The 12,500-nt window shown below is 39.1% G+C and overlaps 1 pseudogene; it reads left to right on the top strand.

The window, feature by feature from the left end:
- Positions 1-7,750: 7,750 nt before the first annotated feature.
- LOC100998571 lies at positions 7,751-11,161 on the top strand (annotated as a pseudogene).
- The last annotated feature ends 1,339 nt before the right edge of the window (positions 11,162-12,500 follow it).

The following is a 12,500-nucleotide window of genomic DNA, read 5'->3' on the forward strand; positions in this document are numbered from 1 at the left end:
TCACTATTGATTGCATGCCGAAAAACCTTCCCCATCCCTTTTACATCAACAGAACAGTAGTTCTAAATTTGGTCCAGTGGCAATATATTCAGCCTCAGGAGATGAATCCTGATAGGTCTCAGTCCTTCCTGGCAACCACATTTTATTTTACCAGTGATTGATCTAGGAGTAGGCAAGTGAACTAATTCTGGTTAATGAAACTTAAGGGGAAGTCTACTGGGACTCTCTGGGGAAGGTTTTTCTCCCTTAATAGAAGGTCCATCTTGAGCAAAGGAGAAAATTCCACTTGTTGTTGCTTCTTCCTTATAGCTTCAGACATTACCATGTAAGAAAATGATGCTTGAAGCTGTAGACACCTCTCAACCATGAAGACAAGACTAAGAGAATCATAGAGATGCCAGCCCAGCATTCCAATGTTGTTGAGTCACTAAACCAACTGGGAACCACGACCCCATGACTACATTCATATATTCAACAAACATTTATTAAGCACCACTGTGTGCCAGGCGCTGTTTCTGGCATTAAAGATATATCAAGGAACAGCAATGATTTTTAACCTTGTGGTTTTTAGATGGGGGCGGGGGTGGAGAGGTGGAAGTCAGACAATAAACAGCACACATAGAAAATATAGAATATGGCCGGGCGCGGTGGCTCAAGCCTGTAATCCCAGCACTTTGGGAGGCCGAGACAGGCGGATCACGAGGTCAGGAGATCGAGACCATCCTGGCTAACCCGGTGAAACCCCGTCTCTACTAAAAAATACAAAAAACTAGCCGGGCGTGGTGGCGGGGGCCTGTAGTCCCAGCTACTCGGGAGGCTGAGGCAGGAGAGTGGCGGGAACCCAGGAGGCGGAGCTTGCAGTGAGCTGAGATCCGGCCACTGCACTCCAGCCTGGGCGACAGCGAGACTCCGTCTCAAAAAAAAAAAAAAAAAAAAAAAAGAAAATATAGAATATTTAAGAGGGTGATGAGTATATAGGAAAATAAAGAACAGAAGAGAGGAAAGGTGATTGCAAGTACTGGGGCATCATGGAAACAGTGAGATTGGAGCAAAGTCCCAAGGAGGTGAGTGAGTGAGTCATGCATGTAACTGGGGAAAGAAATTCCCAGGCACCTAGTGCAAAGGCCCTAAATAGGGAATTGCATATTGTGTTCAAGAACAGCAAAGAGACCAGTATGACTATGCCCTCCACTGGGATATTGAAAATAGGGGGACAAGGACAGGAGCAAAATTAGGAGGCCATTAAAGTAGTATTTTCGTTATTGCAGCTTCTTGTTATAAAATAGATAATTACACATTTTTCTCTACTTGAGCCATTGAGAGTAGTCCATTGTTTGCAGTCAAAATGATTCCTAATCATTATCATAATCTTGCTAGTACATCATCTAGTCATAGTACTGCCTTGTAATTGGGGGAAGACTTAAACAGAATACAAACAGATAAATGAAGTCAACTGTATCTCAAAAGAATATCCACAGTGATGGGGAAAAAAAGAATGAACTTAAGTAATTTTTCAGCACAATCCTTGACTGACTTCCCATTGAATAAAATACAGACTTCTTGACTTGACATAAAAGTCCTCCATGAATAAATGAATTTCCTAGTCCCTGAATTAGCTCCTTTTCTCAGTTCTCTTGAATCTCAAGTGAATAGGTTTTCCTGCCTATATACAAACAGAATTTGGCTATGAAGAAAACTTGACAGCCTGGGTAATATGGCAAAACCTCATCTCTACTAAAATTTAAAAAAACAATAAAAGAAAAATCAGGTGTGGTGGTATGCATATGTAGTCTCAACTACTCAGGAGGTTGAGGTGGGAGAATCACCTAAGCCCGGGAAGTTGAGGCTGAAGTAAGTTGTGCTCGTATACTACTGCACTCCAGCCTGGGCAACAGGGAGAAACCCTGTGTCGAAAGAAAAAAAAAAAAAGAAAAGAAAACTTGTTGGCCAGGCACGGTGGCTCACAGCTGCAATCCCAGTGCTGTGGGAGGCTGAGGCAGGAGGCTCACTTGAGCCCAGGAGTTTGAGGTTACATTGAACTACAGTTGTACCACTGTACTCTAGCCTGGGTGACAGAGCAAGACTCTGTCTCTACAAAACATAAAAAAGAAAAAGAAAACTTGTCAAAATTATTTTATTTTTTGTTTTGTTTTAGAGATGGAGTTTCACTCTTGTTGCCCAGGCTGGAGTGCAGTGGTGTGATCTCAGGCTCTCTGCAACCTCTGCCTCCTTAGTTCAAGCGATTCTCCTGCCTTAGACTCCCGAGTAGCTGGGATTACAGGTGCCTGCCACCACGCCTGCCTAATTTTTTGTATTTTTAGTAGAGATGGGGTTTCACCATGTTGGCCAGACTGGTCTTGAACTCTTGGCTTCAGTTGATCCACCTGCCTCAGCCACCCAAAGTGCTGGGATTATAGGCGTGAGCCACTGCGCCTGGCCTCAAAATTATTTTAAATAAGAATGAGAGTTGAAAAGTTAGGACCATTACTTTCATACATTGCTGCTGGTGGGAATGCAAAGTAGTACTGCCGCATGAGGAGAAATTGACATCTAACAAAATGTCATAAGCATTTACCCTTCTATCCAGAAAATCCTTCTTTTAGAATTTACCCTGAAGATACACCTCAAATAATATGAAAATGCATCTGCACGAGGTTATTTATTGCAGCATTATTTTGTATTATAAATTATGAGACACCACCAAAATGTTAAGAAATGGATTGAATAAGGCCAGGCATGGTGGCTCATGCCTGTAATCCCAGCACTTTGGGAGGCCGAGAAGGGCGAATTACGAGGTCAGGAGATCAAGACCATCCTGGCTAACATGGTAAGACCCCATCTCTACTAAAAATACAAAAAATTAGCCGTGCATGGTGGCGGGTGCCTGTAGTCCCAGCTGCTTGGGAGGCTGAGGCAAGAGAATGGCGTGAACCCGGGAGACGGAGTTTGCAGTGAGCCAATATCGCACCACGGCACTCCAGCATGGGTGACTAAGCGAGACTCCGTCTCCAAAAAAAAAAAAAAGAAAGAAAGAAATTGTTGAATAAACTGTGACGCTTTCACACAATAGAGCATCATGCAGCTGTAAAAAAAATGCAGATCTTGAATTCATGGCTGAGTGTGGTAGCTTATGTCCGTAATCCCAGCACTTTGGGAGGCTGAAGTGGGAGGATCACTTGAGGCCAGGAGTTTGAGACCAGCCTGGGCAACATAGTGAAGCAGTCACTGTCTCTACAAAAAATATTTTTTTAATTAGCCAGGGATGGTGGCATGTTCCTGTAGTCCCAGCTACTAAGGAGGCTGAAGCAAGAAGACTGCTTGAGCCCAGGAGTTCAAGACTACAGTGAGCTGTGATCACACAACTCACCTCCAACCTGGGTGACATGACAGAGCGAGATCATCTCTAAACAGACAAACAAAAAAGATCTTTATGAACTCATATGGGGGAGTTCCATGATACACTGTCAAGAGAAAAAAAGCAAAGTACAAAAGAATATGCAACCTTTCATGTAAGAAAAAGTGTAAATAAGAAAATACACACGTAACTGTTCATTGTTTAAAAATGCAATACAGGAATAAAAACTAGAAACCACTGAAGTTTGTTGCTTAGACAGGTGGGCAGGAAGGAAGAGAAAAGGATGGGGAGAAGGAATAACATTTCACTGAGTTTAATCTTTTGCATAGTTTTGGATATTGGAAGTGTGCTAGCGTTTTGCATATTCAAACTAATCTAAAGTAATTGGGGGAAGACTAAAATGGAATACAAACAGATAAATGAACCCAATTGTATCTCAAAAGAATATCCACAGTGAAGGGGAATGAAGAATGAATTTAAGTAATTTTTCAACACAGTATTTTGACTATAAACCTTCAGTTTATCAACAAAAAGAAGTGCATAGATAAACAAATAAATCTTATATTCAACTTAATAGATCTGGTTTTCTGTAGAAGTGTAAGAATTCTGAAACTATTTTCTATGATTTCCAGATCTGAACAAATAAGCAAATACGCTAATGTTGTTGGTAACCAGAGTTCTTACTGTGGAAGTTAAGGAGACATAACTACGAAACCAGCAAGGCAAGCACAACCTTACAGAGGGGGCTTGGAATTAGAGATAATTAGTATTTCTGGCTTTGTCCAGCCAAAGGCCCAAAGCGCTGACATTCTAGTGGAATGAGCATGCTCTAACACACAATTCTTGGTGTCTGAAAAACAGAAAAACATTTTCTTCTGCTCAAGAGAACCAGAAATTCTTGAAGAAACGGTTGATTCGAGGACTAGGGCAGGAAAAGTGTAAGATAAATCTGGAACATGATGCTATAACAGAAATTAAGAAATAATGGCAACATATCAAAAGTATGCAAGACACACCTGAAGGCACTAAGTATCCAAATATAAAGCAGTAATAGATTATAAGCAAATGAATATAATAAGAATTCATAAATTTGTAAAATGCATACATACATACATACATAAAGAACAGCTCTTCCTTACTGTAGAATGCCAACTAATAAATGCAGAACAAATAACACTGTTAGAAAATCATTTTGCTACCATTCTAGTAATAGACACAGGCCATAATTATCAAGAAATGCTAAAACATGTGGGTGAAAGTTTGATGAGGATCAAGATATTTGCAGTCCCAACAAAGCTCTCCACAAACATAATTATTAATTTGAAAAGGAAAACTAGAAACTCAGTAAGCACCACTTTAGCATAGGAATGAAAGTCATCACCACTATGGAACAAATCTGCATCATGTGCTTTCTAGTACGATGCACTGACAAGAATACATCACTTCTGTGGTATTCTGGCCAAAAGTATATAATCTAAATCTAACAATGTGGACATATCAGACATGCCCAAATGGAGGGATATTCTGTAAAACAATTGGCCTGACTATACCGTTCAGAATATCAAGGTCGTAAAAGAAAAAGAAGGAGGAACTGTTCCAGGTTAAAGGAGAATAAAAAGACCGGATGATCAAATGCAATATATGATGCTGGATTTGATCCTGGCCTAGAAAAAACTTCGCTATAAATGATATTATTTGGATGATTGGTAAAATTGGAATATGGACTATAGATAACAGTGGTTATCAGTGTTAAATTCCTGCTATATTGTGGATATGTAAGAGAATTCTTTGTTTTAAGAAATGACAAATATTTCAGATGGTACAAATGCTAATTACCTCAATCTGATCACTGTACAGTATATGTACGGAAACACTACTACATGCCCTGTGAATAAGTACAATTGTTGTTTGTCAATTAAAAAATAAAATTAAAAAGAATTGTTTTTAGAATGTATATAAGGAAGTATCTAGAAGTAAAAGAGCATAATGTATGTAATCTACTCTCAACGAGCCCAGAAGAAGAATGATAAAGCAAATGTGGCAAATGTTAACAATTGGTCAGTTGTTGTATAATAAAGGTGGTCACTAGTTTTTTGCTACTCCTCTGACTGAAAGATGGAGTCCAATTTCCCACCTTTAAATCTGAGCTGGCTTCTTTTTTTTTTTTTTTTTTTCTGAGATGGAGTCTCACTCTGTCGCCCAGGCTGGAGTGCAGAGGCACAATCTTGGTTAAGTGCAACCTCCGCCACCCAGGTTCAAGCGATTCTCCTGCCTCTGCCTCCCCAGTAGCTGGGACTACAGGTGCCCGCCACCATGCCTGGCTAATTTTTGTATTTTTAGTAGAGACAAGGTTTCGCTATGTTGGGCAGGTTGGTCTTGAACTCCTGGCCTCGAGTGATCCACCCGCCTTGGCCTCCCACAGTGCTGGGATTACAGGCGTGAGCCACTGTGCCCGGCTGGAGCTGGCTTTAATGACTTGTTTGAATAACAGAATGTGGGGGAACTGATGCTTTGCAACTTGCAGGACTGTCATGAGAAACTTTACGCCTTCAATCTGGGGCTCTTGGAACACGTTGTCTGGGAACCTTGAACTGCTATAAGACATCCAACTCCCTGACACCACCGCACTGAAGGTGTCTTGTGTAGGTGTTCCTGTCGATAGTTCCCATTGGACCCAGCCTTCCAGCCATCCTCAGCAAGGTGCCAGAAGCTCTTTTGGATTCTCCAGACCCATCCATCCACTTGCCAAATACTATCCTATGACTTCTGTGAACACCACATTGAACGTAAATCACTAAACTGAGCTCTGCCCAAATTCTTGTCATAGAAAAGAATAATATATACTTATAATGGTGCTTGTTTTAAGCCATCAGGTTTTGGAGTAGATCTTTATACAGAAATTGATAACTAGCACTAGGTGACTGATAAAAACGGTATTCTTTGTATTGTTTTTGCAACTTTTCTGAACATTTGATATTATTCTTAAATTAAAAGAAAAAAAGTTAGAGCCAGAAATGAATGGCTAAAATGAGTATGTATTTCTGTTTAAACCAATGGCCCTTTCTCCCAGCAGGAAAATCATTCAGCAGTTTCTTAAATCTGTGCCAATCTCTGGATCCAAGTTGAGCTCTCTGAGTGAAACATTATGAGTCGAAACCATGAAGGGGTTCGTTGAGCTTAGATCCTCAATGTGGAACTAAGATTCATCCAAATGGAAACATCCTATCAAAAGAGCTTGCCTCTCTGGTATTCCCATGGTTCTTCTGCTTTTCCACTGGGTATCTCAGCGATATTGCAACCCAGCATAACCTAAATCAGACCCACATTTTCACCTCCTTGAGAGCCGACCCCCATCAAAACAAACAAACAAACAAATAAAAAAATTTGGCTCTCCTTTAGCTAACATAAAAGAGGGAAATGGCATATGAATACACAAAAGGGTTCTTAGCTGCCGTAATTAAATAAATATGAAACTAAGAAACAAGCAAAAGATTTGCTTATCATATTGGCATAAATAAAAGGTTGTGAAAATATGCAAGTTGATGAGAATATAAAGATACAGGCAAGTTCCTACATGGTTGTACAATTAAGGTATTTAAAAACTTTCACAGGTCTCAGGCAGTCTTACTTTTGAAAGCCATACCCTACAGTATATAAAATATATTAAACTACACATACATTCATAGTAAGTGTAATTTTTGCTGATACTGAAATATTGAAAGGGTTTTTAAAATAATTTTTCTTTTGAAATGTCTTGGCTATAAGTAATTTTTATAATGGGCTATTGAATTTATAATAGGCTATTTGATTTATGATAGGCCATTTATCAACAAGAATTCACATACTTGTGAATTCCTGCAAAATGAGTAAAATATATAGCCTACAAATGTTTTTTTCAAATATAATGAACTTTTTAGGAATAATAACATTACAAGTAATACATTGTAGAGCTATTTGATGAAATATTTATTGATCTCAAATTTGCAGTTTCCCTTTGTGTTAGGAAGCTAATATATGCTTTTCAGTGCCCAAACCTGTTCCTAGACCCCTAATGATAAACTATGCCTACAGAACATTTTAATGATGAAATGGCCCTAGACAAACATCTCTGCGGGACAATTATGCAATGTCTATAAAAATTGTAAATGTGCATACTTTTTTCACCAAGAAATTCCACCAGAACTAATTTATCCTACACATATACTCACAAATGTACCCAAATATGTCTTTAAAATATATATATTTTAAATATAATATATATTTTATATATATTTTTTTTTACTTTAAGTTCCGGGATACATGTGCTGAATGTGTAGGTTTGTTACATAGGTATACATGTGCCATGGTGGTTTGCTGCACCTATCAACCCATCATCTAGGTTTTAAGCCCTGCATGCATTAGGTATTTGTCCTAACACTCTCCTTCCCCTTGCCGCAACCACCTGACAGACCCCAGTGTGTGCTGTTCCCCTCCCTGTGTCCAAATATGTCTTTACAAGAGTGTTCATTGCTACATTGTTTGTAACAACAAAGAATAGAAGAAACTTAAAATATCCATCAATCATGGACTGAGTAAATAAATCATGGCATGTCTGTCCACTGGAGTACCGTGCAGCTCTTGAAAATATTGGTGTACATCTAACTGTGTTGATGTGGAAAAGTCTCTTTGTATATTATCAAATGAAGCAAGTGAAGGTTCAAAACATTGTATATAGAACCCCATCTCCCTTCTTGCTGCATATCAGTTTTTTTTAAGAAGAAGCTATACATTTCCACATATGTTTTTGTGTTTGTGAAATAGTTCTAGAAACCTCGATGGTGGTTGTCGCTATGGAGTTGGACAGGGAGGGGGCAAGAGAGGGTCACTGGGTTTTCTTTGAATAAATCTATAGGTTATTTTCATTTTCAACAAAGGGTAAAAGGAGAAGGAAGATGAGGCAAGAGAAGAAAAAGAAAAACATATTTCTAAACTGGACCACAAAGTTTGCCTGGCCATGACTCTGTCCTCTATGGATTTATCTTGTGCTACTCACTTTCACTGTCCTTCAGGCTCTAGCTCACTAGACTGCTCCCCATTCTTTGCATTTTCAATCCTCCGTCTGACCTCTGGATCTTCACACATGCTGTTCCTTCTAACTGGAACTACCCCAACTAGCACACACAGTTAGCTTTTACTTCCTTTTAAATGACTTCTTGCTCCTGAGGGAAGCCTTCTGTGACTTCTCAGGCTGGGCCAAGTTCCCCATTATGCATTCTTGTAGCATCAATGCTTTTCATGCATGGCACCAATCACAGTTTAAAATTCTGTATCTGTGGGCTGTTGTTTAACATCTGGCTCCCCTAGTAAATTGCTGCTAACCATTTCACTATCACTTAGCACCACATATGACACATATGAGGTGTTCCATAAGTATTAATGAGTAAATGAATCAACTAAGGGGGTTGCAAGGGGCAAGTCTCCCAATATGGAGTGGGGCGTTGTTTACCTAGTATGGCTCCTTTCAAGTTCTTCCCACTCAGTAGTCTCCTAATTTGAGCTAATGGCTTTACCTTTGTTGTGGGAAAGTGTCCTGCAAAGGTCTGCCCTTCAGAAATGTTAGAACACACAAGAGTGAACCCTTTTTTATGGAAAACTGGAGGAGGTGTTCATTTCAACGTTGTTAGAACTCGGCAAAATAAAAGTTTATTTTATGTTGGACACATTTTGTCATACATATGTCAAACAGGCCTAAAATAAATATAACAGAAGTAAGTATATAGACAAAACAAAGGCAAAAGGAGATTTTCACTGCCAATATGACCAATGGATCTGATCCTCCCAAAGAGAACAATATAAACTTGGATAAACATAAAAAAAAAAAAAAAAAATGACCTGGGCCTGAAGAATGATGGTAAGCAGGTAGATTCTGGAGAGGCATCTACACTTGGAAAACATGAATGGCACAGATTGAATTACTCACACGTGTGGCTTTTAGCCTTTGTTCTAGGTCTAAATCAGTACTACACAAAGTAGCTAAATCTCTGCTAGAAAACCAATAGTCTTTCTGGCCTGAAAAAAACTAGAGGACCCTTTTCTGCCTGTGGACGCCACGGAAGAAGCATCCTTAAAGTCTCTCTTCTCCCTGCCCTCATGTCTAAGTCAGAGTCTCCTACAGAGCCCGAACAGCTAAGGAAGCTCTTCATTGGAGGGTTGAGCTTTGAAACAACCAATGAGAGCCTGAGGAGCCATTTTGAGCAATGGGGAACACTCCAGGACTGTGTGGTAATGAGAGATCCAAACACCAAGCTCCAGGGGCTTTGGGTTTGTCACATAGGCCACTGTGGAGGAGGTGGATGCAGCTATGAATGCAAGGCCATACAAGGTGGATGGAAGAGTTGTGGAACCAAAGAGAGCTGTCTCAAGAGAAGATTCTCAAAGACCAGGTGCCCACTTAACTGTGAAAAAGATATTTGTTGCTGGCATTAAAGAAGACACTGAAGAACATCACCTAAGAGATAATTTTGAACAGTATAGAAAAATTGAAGTGATTGAAATCATGACTGACCGAGGCAGTGGCAAGAAAAGGGGCTTTGCTTTTGTAACCTTTGACAACCATGACTCCGTGGATAAGATTGCCATTCAGAAATACCATACTGTGAATGGCCACAACTGTGAAGTTCGGAAAGCCCTGTCAAAGCAAGAGGCAGCTAGTGCTTCATCCAGCCAAAGAGGTCGAAGTGGTTCTGGAAACTTTGGTGGTGGTCGTGGAGGTGGTTTTGGTGGGAATGACAACTTTGGTCGTGGAGGAAACTTCAGTGGTCGTGGTGGCTTTGATGGCAGCTGTGGTGGTGGTGGATATGGTGGCAGTGGGGATGGCTATAATGGATTTGGTAATGATGGAAGCAATTTTGGAGGTGGTGGAAGCTACAATGATTTTGGCAATTATAACAACCAGTCTTCAAATTTTGGACCCATGAAGGGAGGAAATTTTGGAGGCAGAAGCTCTGGCCCCTATGGTGGTGGAGGCCAATACTTTGCAAAACCATGAAACCAAGATGGCTATGGTGGTTCCAGCAGCAGCAGTAACTATGGCAGTGGCAGAAGATTTTAATTAGGAAACAAAGCTTAGCAGGAGAGGAGAGCCAGAGAAATGACAAGGAAGCTACAGGTTACAACAGATTTGTGAACTCAGTCAAGCACAGTGGTGGCAGGGCCTAGTTGCTACAAAGAAGACATGTTTTAGACAAATACTCATGTGTATGGGCAAAAAACTCAAGGACTGTATTTGTGACTAATTGTATAACAGGTTATTTTAGTTTCTGTTCTGTGGAAAGTGTAAAGCATTCCAACAAAGGGTTTTAATGTAGATTTTTTTTTTTTGCACCCATGCTGTTGATTGCTAAATGTAATAGTCGGATCGTGACACTGAATAAATGTCTTTTTTTTTTAATGTGCTGTGTAAAGTTAGTCTACTCTGAAGCCATCTTGGCAAATTTTCCCAACAGTGTGAAGTTAGAATTCCTTCAGGATGATGCCAGGTTCTATTTGGAATTTATATACAATCTGCTTGGGTGGAGAAGCCATTGTCTTTGGAAACCTTGGTGTAGTTGAACTGATAGTTACTGCTGTGACCTGAAGTTCACCATTGAAAGGGATTACCCAAGCAAAATCATGGAATTATTGGTTATAAAAGTGATTGTTGGCACATCCTATGCGATATATCTAAATTGAATAATGGTACCAGATAAAATTATAGATGGGAATGAAGCTTGTGTATCATCCATTATCATGTGTAATCAATAAACGATTTAATTCTCTTGAATGAAATGAAAAAAAAAAAAAAAAAAAACTAGAGGACAGAGTTCAGGGCAACTGAAGCCACTGAGAAGTGAGAAGGGATTCTGTAAAGCACACAGCTAGAGAGGAGAAGTCCCAAATTCTGTGCAAAATCTCTACCCTAATTTCTGCATAGCCCTTGATCCATGCATACCTGGGCAGATTGTGAGCATCCGAGTTAGGAAAAAAATAAGTGAACTGAGTTTTCAGGTAGTAGAATTTCCCTTCACTCTGAAGAATTTTCTTTGCTTTTTATTTTGTCATATAGTTCTGTCAGTAACAAGTTCTTTCAGTCTTCTTTATCTAAAAATATCTTCTTAATAGTTTTCTTCTTTATTCCTGAAAGAATACTTTCACTGGAAGTAGAATTCTGAGATGACAGTGTTTTTCACATTCACATTGTGAATATAATGTTCACAATGTTGGGGTACAATCCAAAAATATTTGACACATGAAGATCAGAAAAATCTAACCAATTATCAAGAAAAAAAGAAAATCAGCAAAGACCAACCCTGAGATAACACAGATGTTAAAATGAGCATATAAAAATTTTAAAGCAGCTATTATAATTGTGCTCAAGCAAGTAGAGGAAAATATATGAAAACACAGCACACATACAGGTACACACACACACACACACACACACACACACCCCAAATGGAAAATCTACAAATGAAAAGTATAATCTCTGAAGTTTTTAAAAAAGGTACTGATGGGCTTAACAGAAGAATGGAAATAAAAGAAGAACCAATGAACTTGAAGATAGATCAGGAGAAAGTCTTCAATCTGAATAACAGAAAGGGGAAGAAAAGATTGTAAGAAGTGAACAAAGATTCCAGACCCTGTAAGACTGTATCAAAAGATCCACCATAGGTGTAGTTGGAATCCCAGAGGAGAGAGAAAATGCAGCAGAAAATATATTCAAATAAATAATTGCTGGAAATGGCTCAAATTTGGTGAAAAATATACACTTGAAGGTTCAAGAAACTTAGAGAACCAAAAATAGAATAGATAAGAAGAAAATCACATCTAGGCATATTACAGTTAAATTGATGAAACCAAAGATAAAGAGAAAATCTTGAAAGCAGTTAGATAAAAATGACACATTACTTATAGAGGAGCAATGATTTGAATATCAATGAGTGTTTCATCAGAAACTGTGGAAGCCAGAGAACAGTGAAACATTTTTTTAAGAGCCAAAAGAAAAACACTGTCATCTCAGAATTCAACATCTAGTGAAAGTATTCTTCGGATAACTAAGATATTTTTAGTTAAAGAAGACTAAGAGAACTTGTCGCTAGCAGGACTACATGACCAAAAAAGGCAGAGA

This window comes from Papio anubis, chromosome 2 (assembly GCF_008728515.1).
Source record: "Papio anubis isolate 15944 chromosome 2, Panubis1.0, whole genome shotgun sequence".
Taxonomy (NCBI): domain Eukaryota; kingdom Metazoa; phylum Chordata; class Mammalia; order Primates; family Cercopithecidae; genus Papio; species Papio anubis.